Here is a 16,697-nt window from a genome sequence, read left to right as displayed (position 1 = left end):
CAGATTGTGTAGATTACACAACTATTTGCCACGTTGGTAAATTCTTTGTTCTGCGTGATCCTGTTCTTCATACAGCAGTTGTTTGACTGAAGACTTAAACGGCTCAGAGGCGGGTGTCTGGTGACGCAATAATTTGCCTAAAACCGGACTCGTGGCCATATCCCACCCCGCAGCATGATGCAAGCAAGGGAGGTGCTCTGTTTACGCGGAAACAAAGATTGGGGGAGTTGGTCCCGTCCTGCTCCGGGTCCCAGCCTTGTATCAGCAGTGCAGAGACCCCAGAAGTAAAAGGCCATCGAGCAGTGGGTTAGATGGATAATGCTCGCCAGTCACAGTACCACCGTTCTTGTGCCAGGGGCGCCTTGTAGGGCCAGGGAGACAATACTGAATTGTGAGAACCCGTCGCGATACGCCGAAGACCCAGATCTTGTAGTCTTCCCAACTTGGTAGACTGAGTACTGTCCGTTTTTTAAGTGGAATTATAGAAATTCAGGTACTTACTATCCCAGAGTACCTATTGGTCATCAAAAATTGCTGGCACTCTCCATTTAACTATTTTACCCCAACTAGAAGGGCTGGTATTTTCTCATTTAAAGACTATTGAAAAGTGCCCATACCATCCCAATAAAAGTATTGCATCCCTACCGAAAGGTGCCCAAAGTATTCCAATAAAAGTATTGCATCCCTACTGAAAAGTGCCCGAAGTATTCAAATACATGTATTCCATCCCTACTGAAATGTCCAAGCTACCCCAATAAAAGTATTGCATCCATACTCAGAAGTGCCCTTACTATTGCATTAAAAGTATTGCGTCCCTACCGAAAAGTACCCAAAGTAGCCCAATAAAGTATTGTTTCCTTACTGAAACGTGGCTATACTATCTCAATAAATGCATTGCATCCATAGAAAAGTACCCATACTATACCAATAAAAGTATTGCGTCTCTACTGAATAGTGCCAATACTCCCTCAAATGCATTGCATCCGTACTGAAAAGTACCCATACTATACCAATACAAATATTGCATCCATTCTAAATAGTGCCCATACCCTCTCAATAAATGCATTGCATCCATAGAAAAGTACCCATACTATACCAATAAAAGTATTGCGTCTCTACTGAATAGTGCCAATACTCCCTCAAATGCATTGCATCCGTACTGAAAAGTACCCATACTATACCAATACAAATATTGCATCCATTCTAAATAGTGCCCATACCCTCTCAATAAATGCATTGCATCCCTACTGAAAAGTGCCCATACTATTCTAATAAATTTCATCCCTACCCAAAAGTGCCCATACTATTTTAATAAAGGTATTTCATCCCTACCCAAAAGTGCTGATACTATTCTAATAAAGGTATTGCATCCCTACCCAAAAGTGCCCATACTATTCTAATAAAGGTATTGCATCCCTACCCAAAAGTGCCCATACTATTTTAATAAAGGTATTGCATCCCTACCCAAAAGTGCCCATACTATTCTAATAAAGGTATTGCATCCCTACCCAAAAGTGCCCATACTATTCTAATAAAGGTATTGCATCCCTACCCAAAAGTGCCCATACTATTTTATTAAATGCATTGCATTCTTACTGAAAAGTGCCCATACTATCCCAGTAAAAGTTATGCATCCCTGCTGAGAAGAGCTCTCCTTTCAAATTTAAAAAGTGCTTTTTCTCAATGTCTGATGGTACCTGCTCATTTAAAGCACTAGTCCAAGGCCTTCGCACTGTCCATCAGTGGTATGCTTCGTCAAGAAAGGTTCGACATAAGGATGTCGTATTAGGGTTGGGTTTTTCATTTGCCGGCCTAGGAGGAGGGGTTTTAAAGAGCACTGTGGTTGACTATTCCCAAGTTTATTTTTGTATTTGTACTTATTAGATCTCTACTAAAGCGCTGCTTAAAAAGATATAATGTATGGCAACAATATTTACGACAAGATAAAAGCATGGCAAAAATAAGGAGAAAAGGAGTATAAGGAGATTGATGCTGCCCTGAAATGAAATGCAAAGACGAGAGTCTAAGCAAGAGCTTGCATGAAAAGTGTTGCAAAGTCTTTACTTATGACATTCCTTATGTGCTCCATCCACATTCCGGGCTGTCATCCCAGCCCGGAATGTGGACTGAGCACATACGGAATGTACAGTAACCTGTAAATGTAGACAGAGCATTGGACTTTTTTTTTTTTTTTTCAAACAGCTTTATTTTGCATTTTGATAGGTAAACATAAGACGCATGGATCACAGTATCCAGCATACATCGTTATAAGTTAGTAAAGCGAATACAGAAAGGAGGCAGGGCCATCATTCTCCATCATAGATCCGATGCACAGTCGTTAAGGTGGAGTGGGGGAGCACTTCTATCCTTAGCGATTTAGCTTGCAAAGGAAAGACAACACCATCCGTTAAAAGTAATTGGGATGTAGCCAGCTCACGTATAATACAATACCAATAAAAGTATTGCATCCCTACTGAAAAGTGTCCATACTATTCCAATAAAGGTATTGCAAACCTACCCAAAAGTGCCCATACTATCTAAAGAAATGCATTGCATCCTTACTGAAAAGTGCACATACTATCCCAGTAAAAGTGATGCATCCTTGCTGAGAAGAGCTCTCCTTTTGAAATTTAAAAAGTGTTTTTTGTCAATAAACTCACATATCCGCGGCTCAAATTAACTCATAATAATACTAAAACTGTACTCCTATTTCCCTATACTAATCCACCACTAATTCCTTTTGGGTTCCAGAGTAGCGTGCTACTGTCCGAAAAGCGCTTCAACGCCTCGTCACGGGTAGTAAGCGCTATATTAATACTATTACAATTAAAATGTCTGAAGGTACCTGCTCATTTAAAGCACTAGTCCAAGGCCTTCGCACTGTCCATCAGTGGTATGCATCATCAAGAAAGGTTCGAATCCACTGATTCTGGGGATGAGGGAACCCACATATCTGAAGCTCGGAGTGTCGTGGTCCCCTGTCCTACCTTGACAGTGAATGTAAGTGAGAAAGGGGCACCAGATAGCCACATATTTGGCCTGTCGATCCCTAAGCGCTTTGGTGAGCCTTTCCATAGCGAATACATTTGTGCTATACAGAGGCATGCTGGTAATAGGAGGTGTGACTGAATTTGGCCTCAGAAGATTGTAGTGGGAAGAGGCCTCTCCACGCCAGGGTCTCCTAAAAGGACCGACAAGGGGTCATGTGGCAATGTGATGTTGGTGATGTGTATGTTCCGGAGGATTTTGTCCCAAAAGGATTGTACTGATGGGCAAGTGCACCGGGTGTGCAGAAATGTGCCCCATTCACCACAATCCTTCCAATAGGAGTCAGAGCTCCCAAATTTTGTGCAATGGCACAAGTGTCAAATACCACTGTGTGACAAGTTTGTAAGCGTTTTCTTTGTCAGAGGCATATCGAAGAACTAGACGCCGCCTGCCACACAGCTCTACACGTAGCCTCAGAAATTTCTGTCCCTCGTTCCCTCCCATTGTGTCATGTATGCATGTTTCTTGGCGGTTGTGAGTGTAAGAATAAAACAATTAAGCAATGAGATGCCTTTGCGTGAACATTTGAGTGGAAAAGGGATTCATGATCAGACTCGTCCTTTCCATGTCCGCACACACCTTAGGAAGTCCTGCCCCAGTCCTTGCCCACCCAGTACGCCCTAAGGCTGGGGAGGTTGAACATCTCCCTAAGGGAGTCGTTTGTCCTCAGAACGCTCTCATCATAAAAAGCTGTAATCTAGGGGCCTCATCTCCATCCCAGGTAAAGGAGGCTGGGTGAAGTGCTCCGGGAGGGAAATCCTGATTAGGCACTAGGGGGCTGGGGGTAAAGGGGTAGGTAGGGAAGCTGCGTTTGACACATACTTCATGCCAGTACTTTAGCAGAAGAGATGTTATCGGGAGGAGAGGGGGACCTGGAGGATCCTTTGAGAGTGGAAGCCATAGCAGGCAACCCAAAGGGACTAATGAGTGAGCTTGCTCAACCTATACCCAAGGTTTATCATATGGATTATCGTTCCAATCGAGGAAGGGACGTAGTTGTGCTGTGAGTGTGTAAGTAAATATATCAGAAAACCCCACGCTTCCATCTGCTTTAGTACGGCACACAGTCGCCTGGCTATCCATGGGGACTTACCGCCCCAGACAAAGCGGAGCATTTTCGGACATATAGAAGGCGTGGCATGAAATTCATCTTAAGGCAGTTGTCTGCCCATCCAGGAGATCGCCAATCTACCCCAACGATAAAGGTCATTGAATAGGACGGTTAGTAGTAGGGGGTATGATGCACTGATATACATCTGCTGTGTGTGAGGTAAGTTGGATCCCTAGGTATGTAATATTACGTATAGCCCATTGAAACCTCGCCTGACGAACAGGCTGTTCTAGGTCACCACGTGGGTCAGCTATTCCCATACCCCAATATTTTTTAAAATTCACTTTGAAGCCAGAGGTTTTGGAAAAAGAATCAAGTTCCTTCAATAATGTTGGTATGAAGGTAGAAGGATGGGCAAGGGAGCTAGAATATCGTCTGCAAAGAGCCAATTTATGCTCCTTTCCACCTACTCTTGTATCCTCAATATCGGGGTTATTCTGAATTCTGGCCACAAGGGGTTCCATAGAAAAGGCAAAAATGGAAGGGGAAACTGGGCAGCCCTGGTGTGTCCCCTTGTAAGGGGGTCCCATTGATCTTCAATTTGTCTGTAGGCCGGCGAAAGTTGGCCTGAATGTAGGTTAACGATTTGAGGCCTACTTGGAGTTGGGAAAGATATGCCCACTCCACCCTACCAAGCGCTTTTTCTGCATCTAAGAATAAGGAGGATCAGGGGTTAATGGGTGCGTTCCTCCACTTCCATGAGGGCCACTGTTATAAGCATGTGTTGTCATTAGCTTGGGGTTATGATAGTGGGTAATATATGTTGGAGGCACTTTACCAGGATGGATGTAAACATTTTAATGTCACAGTTAAGGAGTGCAATTGGACAGTAAAAGGCACAGTTGGTGAGGGGCTTATTTGGCTTGAGGGGCAGTGTAATATGGGATTTTTCATTGTTTCGAAGACTGAGCCAGTGGTTAAAAAATGACTGAAGACTTTTGCCAAAGGTCTGGCCAGAATATGGACAAATGCTTTATAAAATGTAGCCGGAAACCCATTGAGGCCAGGCGCCTTGCTTGCAGGTAGCGCATTCGGGACAGAGCTAACCTCATTATGACTAATATCGGACTCGAGTTGGAGCAATTCCTCACTGATCGGTGGGATTATAACCGTCTAGATATGCATCTTGCAAGTGTTTTGCTAAGGTTTGGGATTTGTAAAGGATTGAGTAGTAATCATAGAAGAGAGTTGTTATGTCTGGTGTTGTGAGGAAAGAGCGGCAATCCTTGTCCAGGATTTCATTCATGTGGTTGTGTGTGGAGTGCCGTTGTATCTTGTGAACTAGCAATCTATCAGCTTTGTACCCCCACCCATAGTAGGTTTGGCCAATATAGAAGACTTTTTCATCCAAAGGTGTTCCAATTCCCCCTGGATGTTAAGAAGGTCCCTCAAAGTTTGAACTGTCCCCTGGTTTTTGTGGCGTGTTTCCCCGTTAGAGAGACTAGTTTCTAATTCCTGACTACGTAATTTGGCCGTTGGTTCAAACTCAGCAGTGTGTGAAATTAATTCACCTCAGAGGACTGCTTTCACCTTATGCCATAAAGTTATGGGAGACACGTCTCCGGTATCGCTATCTGTGAATTAATGTTCAAGGAAATCTTTTATTCGATCACAAAGGGAGGGATCCCGGAAGGCTTATTCATTTAAAACCATGAGTGTGGAAAAAAGGGGCATCGGGCCCTACCTCCAGATACACAGATGCGTGGTCAGATAAGACTTTAACCCAGATCATTGAATCGAGTATCCTGGTAACTATTGTGCTGGAAAGCAAAAAATAGTCAATGCATGAATGTGTTTTGTGGACATCGGAAGAGAATGTATAATCTTGTTCCCGGCGGGTGTAATTGCCTCCAAATGTCTATCAAGAAGAGGTCAGATATGCCCTGGAGTAGGGCTGTAGGTAGGTGTGATTGGCCAGGTTGCACAAAGGAGCAATCAACGCGTGGATCAAGTGTGGCTTCAAGATCTCCCCTCATCCACCCAGGAAAATGGCACCCCGCGTAAAGAGAGAAGTGGTCGGGAAAAGTTTGTTATAGAAAGAGTCGCTGTCGGTGGAAGGGCTATAAACGGAGACCAGCGTGATTAGAGAGGGTTCCAAGGTACCCCTAACACCCACCACACATCCCTCTGTATCTCCATGCGTGGTATTGGGTTGGAGTAGAAGACCTCTGCGAAATAAGAGTTCTACTGACTAATCTGAGCGTCATGTGTGCATCAAGGAGCGACTGCTGCCCTCCGCATGGGAGGTGCCTAGGACTCCAGACACCTTTGTGTGTCTGTACTTGTGTGATTGTGTCAGACGACAAACTGAAATGAATACATAAAACAACAATCAACACCAAACAAAGGCATCAAGCATGCCAATCTTGAGGGTCCAGACTCGTCCCATTGGGGGTGGCCCAAATGGACCAACATAGTGAAAATAAACACAGCATAGGAAATAAACCTTCAAGCAAAGAGGAGAAAACAGGAATTGAGAGGTTAGCCCCTGTAAGAAACTCGCCGTCGAACCTTCAAGTTAAAAATATTTGCCAAAGTCAGTTGGGTGAGAGCCCAAGCAGTTCGCATAGTCTCCGTGGTTGATCTGCATCCATCTGATGAAGCATGTCTATACACCTGTGTGTCAGTTTTTTGTTGCTTATGAGCTTTCTTCTTTGCATTTTTGTAGTTTAGGAATCTCCACACTGGCCACCCCCACCCCACGGTACACCAAGGAGAGTGTTTGTGTATCCGAAGTAGTCTCCATGTCTCGTGATGGTGGCAAGGCGAGTCCCTCCTTGGCATCTTTGGGAGTGCGTGCCGCCACTCGTTTATTTTGATAAGTGAAATGGAGGCATAGGGGGAAGCCCCAGCAGTAACACATTTTCCGTTCTCGTCAGTGGAGAGTAGCAGCCCAGAACTCTTTGCGACAGGCCATCGTGTCAGCTGATACATATTGGTAGATAGAAATGTTGAAATATGTCGCTCCTAAAAATTATTGGTTCTTGACGTCTGGCCACCTGCATGGTCTTTTCCTTGATACGAAAATAATGAACCCTAACGAGGATATCTAGTGGAAGGTTTTTTGCTGCTGGAAAGTTGAGAATGCGGTCCAAGAGCCTGGTTGGTTACTGTTGAGCCCCAGTAGATGGACAAAAAGAGCCTGGATGTAGGGTTCGAGATCCGAGGAAGAGATGGCTGAGGCGACTTCTGTGATGCGAACATTCTTGTGCTTAGAGCGATTCTTTAGGCCATCCAGTATATCTTAGAGTTGGTAGTAATTCTTTTCAAGCTTTTTTTTCCAGCCCTGATCATTGGAGGATGATCCAACTAGTGTCAAGTGGGAGTCCAATTGGCGGACAGACTCGTCAAGGTCAGAGAGAGTACGTGTATAGTCTTGACGGAGTGCTGTAATGTCTTTACGGAATTTGACCAATAAAGATGTATATCCTCTGATTGCCGAGGTCTGTGCATCCACTGTTGCTGCTGTTGTCGGGGCTAAGAGAAGTGACACCTTTCCTTGTGGCTGGCCGGGCAGGAGGGTCAGATTTCTGGAGCATGTCCCTTATTGAGGCATTTCGAGGAGTTTTGCTGCGATTACCATGGTATATGCTTAAGAGATGAGAAACAGTTCCAAAGCTGGAGTTAAGAGAGAAATCAAATCAAATCAAATCATTAACATTTATAAAGCGCGCTACTCACCCGTGCGGGTCTCAAGGCGCTAGGGGGGAAAGGGGGGGTTATCGCTGCTCGAACAGCCAAGTCTTTAGGAGTCTCCGGAAAGCGGAGTGGTCCTGGGTGGTCCTGAGGCTGGTGGGGAGGGAGTTCCAGGTCTTGGCCGCCAGGAAGGAGAAAGATCTCCCACCCGCCGTGGAGCGGCGGGTGCGAGGGACGGCAGCAAGTGCGAGGCCAGCGGAGCGGAGGGGGCGGGTGGGGACGTAGAAGCTGAGGCGTCTGTTGAGGTATTCCGGTCCCTTGTTGTGGAGGGCTTTGTGTGCGTGGGTGAGAAGACGGAAGGTGATCCTTTTGCTGACTGGGAGCCAATGCAGGTGTCTCAGGTGTGCGGAGATGTGGCTGTTGCGGGGTACGTCGAGGATGAGGCGGGCCGAGGCGTTTTGGATGCGAAATGTGTGTGAATCTTTGTTATTAAAGAAATAAGAGGAACTAGAGGGGTAGTGTGCATGGAGAGAGCAAGAGGCAGAGCTTGGAGGTGGGTATCAGCTGAATGAAGAAGAAAAGAGTTTAGGGTAATATCAGAGCAGGAGTCTGCATGGGTGCCGTAAGCAAAGGAAGGTGATAGCCAAGTGAAGTCAGCTATAAATGCAGGAAAAAGAAAGGGTTGAGAGAACTCAGCTGTGAGCTGTACCAAAAGCAATCAGTCGAGACGAATAAGAAGACCCGAAGCCTTAAAAACAAAATCATCACAACCCAAGCACCCAGCAACAACCTCTCAATCTTCGAACAGAAGATTGCCAAGATCTACAACATATTCGACCCACAGCACACCGATAACGAGCACCCAGCAGGACGCCTCCCTCATCGCCAGACCGCAGCTAATTAACTCACGAATGAAGGCGCCACCTCCCGATGAGCACCATCCATTCAGGAGCCCCCTCAGACCCATGCTCCCACTTCATATACAACCTTAATTAGAAAAGTAGCAACATCTAGAGTAGTTAATGTGGAGTGGGAAGTGGAATGAGGTGAGCGAGGGTAGGAAGCTGGTAATGTAGGACAGATGGGCCTTGAAGATGCCGGTAAAGAGACGTGATACTCTGCTGATAGCGTTAGTCATAGCAAGAGTGGGGGAAGATGATGTGCACGATCGAAGGACGCTAGAGAGCCTCCAGCGCGTGGGAGCGCACCAGGAGAGGACTTTGGAGGTGGTGTGAGGAGGATGGAGCGCTGTTGAGTCAGTGCACACCGCACTGAGGAACAGCGCGTTGTAGAAGCAGGGGTGGGATGAAAGGAATTAGAATACTGAAGAAGGTAGTGTAAATGATAGGAGGGGAGGTGGGGTTACTGGATCCTTCTGTCAAGGGTCTATCATCAATTACTGTTACAGTGAAAACTGGCAGACAAAATAGGGTAGAGAACGACTAAAGAAAGACTCGATGCAAAGGAAAGGACAAGCAAGTAAGATATTTTGGGAGTCCAAGGTAAAAGTAGTAGCAATCAAATTTGGATCAAAAAGTGGCTTGAAACCAGTAGAATATATATAATATATATATATATATATATTTTTTTTAATTTGTTTTGGTAAACAAGCACCTGCTTTTCCAGAGCAGACATGGAGTTAAAAGTAAAGAATATCAAGCTTTGGCAAAGCCAATAGGTCTCATCTATCCAGGAGCCCTTGGCTTTGCTACTTTGTTTTGGCCATGTTATACACCAGCATAGCTGATGTTCAGTGTAGCTAAAATATAGTGCTGTGGAGATGAGTGGTGTAGAGTGTCAGAGTTGAGGGGCATAGTGTCTCAGGGAGGCGTGGCACAAGGTGGAGTTGTATGGTGTGGAGTAGAGATGAGGGAGGGACCTGGGGTGTCGTAGAGCGAAGTGGTGCAGAGTCGAAGGTAATGGAGTGGAGTGGAGTAGGGTGAAGTGGAGTGTCGTAGAGCGGAGTCAAGTGGCATAGAGTGGAGTATGCATGGCATAGTAGTTCACTGCCATTAGACCTATTTCATTTGAAATGACCATTACATTTGCTTTAGACATACAGGTTTACTGACAAAACTATACAACTCACAAACAATAATGCGTGGAAATGACTTCACCTAGTGCAATGGTTTTGAACGTATCAAAACAATTGTTTCCAGCACACTTTAGAATTACAAATAAAGTGCTTCATTTGTGCTTTACTGATTCTGATATAATTTGAAATATTTACGTAGTTTATTTAGAGACATTTTTTTTGTGTACTAGAAACAGTGTTTCCTAAAAGACCCCCAGATTGTTAAATAAATCATCTTACTTTGAAGTCCTAGAAAGAAAATAAACACCAAGCTCTGTTGGAAAATAGAGCCTGACATTTGACCTGTCCTTGAATGCACAGCAAATGTGACAAAATGAGAACAAAACGTAAAGGCCTGTTTAAAGACATTAAGCAGGCTGTGCTCCATGGGAGGGACAAAAACATGCTAGACAGCCTAAAACAAATAAAGCCAGCAAATAGAAAGCAAGCAAATGTGAGTTACAAACCACAAAAACAATGGTAAGCAATGGGAGGATTGCATTTATAGGTCAGCTTTCAGAATGTCCCCAATAAGTCTTTAGCAACCAGACAGCCTCTCTGCATGTTAGGCTTAGACCTAAAAAGAGCTATGATGCAGCCAGCACTGGCCATGTCATGATGCCTTTTGCTTCTTATGGTGGGGAGACACAGACAGTGGTGATAGGGTGTGGGGAAGTAACAGCAGGGACAATCTGAGGTCAAGAAACAACATGGATAATGGGAGATAGGGTGGCGGTTATGAAGAAACAAAGACAACAGGAGTGTGGGAGGGAAAAAGCAGGGATGACAAGGGTGGTGGTAGGAGGGGAAGAAGCAATAGGGACAGGGGTGGGAGGAGAAAAAGCACCACAAGCAAGGGTGTGGAGAGAAGCCACACGGATAAGTCTGGGGTGGGAGAAGAAGCAACACGGACAAGGCACGAGCAGCAGAAGGATCACAGTCAAGATAAAGCAATCAGTACTCGGTTTATCAGAACAGTTGGAACACTGTCCAATTAGGATGCAGCAAATAAGAATGACCATAAAGCCAACAAATGGTAAGCAATGGATGGGCTTCAATCCACTTGTACACAATATCTCTTGCAAGCGAGCGTGCATGCGCTTCTTCTAAGGGGAAATCTTCAGAGTTATCAGAATAAGGAAGCACTGCAGGAGACCCAAGAAAGAAGCAGAAAGGGATGGTCATCCGAGAAAACACGGGGTTGTGGATCGAGCTGAGCGGTGGAGGACAATTTACCAGCATGGTAGGCCGCAAGCAGGGTCTTTAGAGCAATGGTCTGCAGCAGGTTCACAAAGGGCAAGCCATGGGTAGCAGCTACTGTCTCTGGAGACCAGTGATGTGAATGCTGATTGGCACACAATACTGTGCAAACCTTGATCTCATTGGATGCTGCAGGAGAAGAGGGTGTTGTAGGGATTTTTTCAGAGGTGTTTACTCCCACCCTGCATTCCCATTTTAGGAAAGAAATTCTGGGCCTAATAATGTAAACCGGATTACAAAGGCCAGATTTGATCACAAGCGTTAATGAAGCGGGTCAACGTGGGTGGTGACGGCAGAGCCCTGGAGCACACTGAAGTCCTCACAAATGAACTAGCATGCAGGAAAAGTTCTTAAGAGTTGACTATTCTAAGAGTTTCTCTCATCCCATCACAAGCCTACTGGGGCTTCTCCCGCTCCCTTGAAAGGTAAAGGGCCCTGTGGAGGGCAGATCATCCACGCCCCCACCCTCACCCAAAGTGGAGGCTACATGCTTCGCAAAGGATCACTGACTGGCTTCTGCCGGTGAATCCTCATGGAAGGGGATGGTTTACTCAATAACTGCATTCTTTTTTGTACTATGACTTGGCTGACTGTTATAGAAAACAAACAAGTACATTTCAATGTGGACAGATCCCATTTCAGTCCTGTTGAGTCGGCTGATCGGTTGTTCCATCAGTGCCCGCTCTGCTGTTCCTCTCGCAGCTGCCTGGACGTAGGTGGTGACGTTGGTCCATAGTGTTAACTTCTTCCTGTAGGCAGAGAGTGGACCTGAGCAGCAGAAACTGGGACACACCTCTGATAACATCAGCTTGCCAATAATACTGTAGCAGCATTTTCTAATCAAACCCACAGGCTTCCCAGAGTGGATTATGGACCACTAGTACCGACGGCTTTCCCATCAGTCCGTATGTATGCTTTGACGGTAATTCACTTTTCGACAAGGTACCCAGCAAATTAATTTAAAAACCTTTTATGTCTCAAAATTTAGTGGTCCATTCACTAGCTTCTTATGAAGGCCAAACTTAGGTTCAGCTGTCAGCTTATTACACATAATGAAAAAGCAGCTGTGCCTGTATGTCACCACTGGACTAGGCTACACAGTTTTATTGGTTAAATTGGCCCCTCCAGTTGGTTGCCTCGTCGCCCTGGGGTACGCATGAGTTCTGGCTCATGCTAAGAAGGACCGGTTTAGTTATTTATTCTCCTCTTTGTTACGAGGTCCTTGGTCACCTCACCCCATGACATGCTCCCCTTACCTTCCAGCAACCCCATGGCTTGTACCATATATGGTACCCTGGCTCCTTGATAGTGATATTATTATAGAGGTTTTGCAGAGCGCATAGCTACCCAAATAGTGTTTCTCAGCGCTTGGCATGAGTAGTGACTTGACAAAAAGGGGACCAAAAGGAGATTTTTAAAAAGCCAGGTTTTAAGAGATTTACGCAAAACACCAAGAGATGGACACATTCTCATTGAGTCGGGAGGAGCATTCCAAAGTTTGGGACCCAAGTAAGAGAAAGTATGACCGCCCTGACGAGATCTTTTAATTCTGGGGACTGCACACAAATTGCCGTTGCAGGGATGGAGGGAGTGTTCGGGAGGATAGTCTGTCACCAGTGGTCTCCATTAACGAGGACCTACATCGGAATCAGCTTTATGCATGTAGCAGAGGGCTTTAAATGGCATCCGTGTTTCCATAGGCAACAAGAGAGGCACGTGAAGAAGGTTGGACGTGGAAGCCTGTATGGGGAGATGAAATAACAATCTAGAAGCCGTATTCTGGATGGACCGACTGCAGGCGTTTAAGTGAAGTTTTTGAGGCCTCAGGGTAAAGAATATTACTGTAGTTCAATCTGGACAGGATTAGGGCCGAAAATAGTAGTATCCAAAGAACTGTTTTGTGAGGCTACCTTGGAAATTTGAAGATTCATGTATCTACTGTGACTGGAGGAGTACCCAGGATATCAGGCTAGTGATGGGGTCCCCAAAGTTGGGGGTTATTGCCAGAAGCAACACCTCTGTCATATCTCCATAAAGTTTCAAAGGATTGTTATTCGTCCAGGTAGCTACCTTCATGAGAGTGATGTTCAAGGTGTCAGAACTGTGACCTTTCTTCGATGAGAGAAGATGATCTGAGTCATCTGCTTAGGAGAACTGAGAGAGAGCACTGCCTTCCACATTGTCAGCCGGGGACCCCCTTAGATATTGAACCACAAAAGACTCCGAGCAGACCCCTGGGGGACTCCTGAAGTAAGAAGATGCAAACTGGAAGTATGTTGGTGTCAAAGACCTGGAAGGGCCACTCCTGTAAAAATGAAGCTAGCCATGTTGGAGCCGGGTCACGAGGCCCATATCCTCTAGTCTCTTAAGGAGCAGTGTGTGTGATGCAGTGTAGATAGTTGCGCGGAGATCCAGTAGTATCAGCGCTGCAGTTCCACCGCTGTTGAGATAAAGTCAGAGTTGCTCAGTAACTTCCGTCAGAGTGGGTTCCATGCTGTAGCCAGCTGTAACGTCAGACTGAGGAGGATAAAGAAGTTAATTGGATTCAACAGATGTTTTATAAGTTGACTTACATGTTTTTTAAGAATTTTAGGGAAAGTGGGGCGAAGCGACATTGGCCCATAATTAGACCATTTAAGAGGTTAATGAGGTCCTTTGGTACCAAAGTTCTCTATTGCCACCTATTGAACAGCCATAAATGTAGAATGATATAACCAATCTTTTTCTTTCCTACCCTGGCTCTCGTTAGCGCCATGATCTTCATTAAAATAATTATCCTTTATGTACTTCAGCATGTGTACCATACATCAGCGATAGAGTTATAATCTCTAGAGTGTCCTCGAGTAAGGCTTGACTCTGGCAGAAAACTCCTCTGTAAATGGGATTGTTCTGCTATACATCCAGATTGGACATGGGTGGTGTGATCCCTAGAGAGGGTCACAGGCCATGGTGGACATGGGTGATATGATCACTAGAGAGGGTTACAGGCCTGACAATAGCCCTGGAAGAGAATCTGTGTGTTAGGTATATGGGGGAAGGCACACTCCAAAGAGACTAGATACCAATATCTTTTTGCAGTTTGGGACTAACTGTGGCCTGACGCAATATCGCACAACTCTGGGGATCACCAGCCTCCTTCCCCTGGTGGAACGTGGTGCGGACCCGGCTTATGAGCGTCTTATATTTGCAGGGAGAGGATGAGCACAAGTTCCGAAAGGCGTGGGGCCCGTGGAGGGACTGCAGTCCTAGATATATGGCACACACCAAATGGACCGCACGTTCTACCGTGCTCTTGTTGAAGGGACTCCTGATTGACGGTGTTGGACACTTGTCTAATGATTCCCGGATGTATATTTAATGGCACGCATTGCCGCCCCCCTGCGTACTGGGCAGCACATCATATGGTATCCCCAGCATCGTTCTATTTTCTTTATAATCTAGTAAAGAGAATTGAGAAAGAAAGAAAATCCCCCAGCAAAAAGCCCAAGGCCTTAAATTGGCCTTTGATGTATAAATTCTCCTCTTAGGTGACTTCCTGCTTTTGTTTTCCTCTCTGCCGCCACTGCTTGGCCCTTCATCCTCTGCCCTCCATTCCCTCTAACCCAGCCTGCTCGCGCCTCAGACATTGTGCATAACAAAGGCACCGCAGGACCGTCAGGCTGCAGCCCCGTCCACGCTGAAAGCTGTGTTTTCTCCAGTGCTATTGAGGCCTTTCCTCTCCCCCGTTTCATGGCGCACCTTGTAGCGCAGTACGCAGTATTGATTTATTTTTTGTAATCTTTTTTTGCCTTTTAAAAGTTGTTACTGAAACCCAACGGATGTCTAAAGTCTGCCCTGCAAAGGCCGTTACTACCTCTTATTGCCCTAGTTACGTCACTGTGAGATGATCTGTGCCAGTGGTAATTCCAAGAGGGGAGTTTTTGTATTATCTGGATTTTAACCTTTTTTGTTCCAGCGAGTAATGGATAGTTGGAGCCAGTTATGTTATATGAGGTTATTTGTGGTCCACTTCAGGCTCCTACCCGGTGTAAGCATTTCTTTGCCAGGAGCTACAGCAGAGAGCATCGTGAAAGGGTGGCCTGCTGCGGCCTGCTGCGGGCTGGTGTATTGCTTGGCAGGAGGATCCTGAACTCTTGTTGGGGCTTCATTAGAATCACTGAGTATCAGCCTTGCAGGCTTTTGCATCTATCTACCTGCGATTTTGTTTAAGGTCATTTTAGGGAACATTGTGGGTGCATTTTGAGTGACCTGTGCGTTTCATAGTAATTAGAAATCTAGGTACATGCTATTGTAAAGTCCTTGTAAAGAATGCTTTTGTGTCTAAAATGAGAATGGAGCACACATGAGCAAAGTTCATAAGTTATCAGTTCTATTGATGGATCCTTAAATTTAGAGACTTTACACAATCAAACATAAATAAAGCAAAATGTGGCATCTATATAGCAAGCGATAGTTACACAAACAATATATATGTGTTGTTTCATTAACAGAATTTTAATATACAAAATACAGATATAACACAATTTAACGAAACAATATACAAATAGTTGTGATAAAACTAATATTATACAAAACTAGTGTTACACCTAATCTAAGCAGTGTTTACTCACACATTGTATGTCTAAATCAATGATAAAACATTACATCTTTATCCTTTCCATCCAAACTAAATCATTGATCTTGAGAATCCAACCCAGTTCAGTTGGTAAGATATTTCATCTTTACTCTTTCCATCCAAATGAGAAATTTTAGCTTGAAATTCAACCAAATTCAGCCATTTTGAGTGACCTGTGTGTTTCATCGTAATTTGAAATCTAGGTACATGCTACTGTAAAGGCCTTGTAAAGAATGCCACAGGTTCTGACTTGAAGCCATCTTGAGAGCGCGCGGCTCTACCAGGGAAAAGTTCACCAAGGAGTTGTGCAAAGGGTCTGTGTTGGTACTGCTCAAGAATAAGAATCTGCACTGGCATTGTTAATGCCCTTTGAAAGCTCTCCTTCAACAAATCTAATAGTCTGTGCTGGGAAGGGGAAGTTACTTCCCTTTGTGCCAGTCTGAGGCTACTTGGAGATTACTGAAGATGTGGGCCATATGTGGATTCAAGGATTGGCCAAGTCTGAAGGTCTCGCCTTTGGGACCTACAGGCTGTGCCAGTGAGTTTTAGCCAATGTGTTTTAGCCATGCTGCACAACGCACTTGATGCTGTGCAACATGGCTAAAGAATTAAAGGAGCAAAAAACCTTTGATGCTGAGTGCTAAAACATTTTGTAGGCGCACACATGATGAGCCAGCAGCTGCTTTTAGTTACAGATTCGAGTTGGGTCTGCAACTAAAAAGAAAAACAAATATGCTGGGAAGTGGTGGGAAAGCAAAACTGGGGGTGCACGTGGGGAAGCAAAATGGGGAGCAGAGGATGGAGGAGCAAAACATGGACGGAAACAACACAGGAGGAGCATTAAAGCACACAGTGAGACAGAGTAACACATGGTGGGGGCAGAAACGGCTCTGGTGAGCATGGAAGCAAGCAACGAGATAGCATCATGGAGTCCGGGGGTGGAGTGCAGCGAA

The 16,697-nt window shown here is 45.1% G+C and overlaps 1 protein-coding gene across 4 annotated transcripts in view; it reads left to right on the top strand.

Annotated features, from left to right (window-relative positions):
* Window positions 1-16,697, top strand: part of ARHGAP33 (Rho GTPase activating protein 33) — a 293,765-nt gene that overhangs the window by 150,383 nt on the left and 126,685 nt on the right. The window lies entirely within an intron of this gene.

This window comes from Pleurodeles waltl, chromosome 7 (assembly GCF_031143425.1).
Source record: "Pleurodeles waltl isolate 20211129_DDA chromosome 7, aPleWal1.hap1.20221129, whole genome shotgun sequence".
NCBI classification, from domain to species: Eukaryota; Metazoa; Chordata; class Amphibia; order Caudata; family Salamandridae; genus Pleurodeles; species Pleurodeles waltl.
The sequence above is the reverse complement of the archived record's forward strand: the minus strand, read 5'-3'. Positions and strand labels throughout refer to the sequence as shown.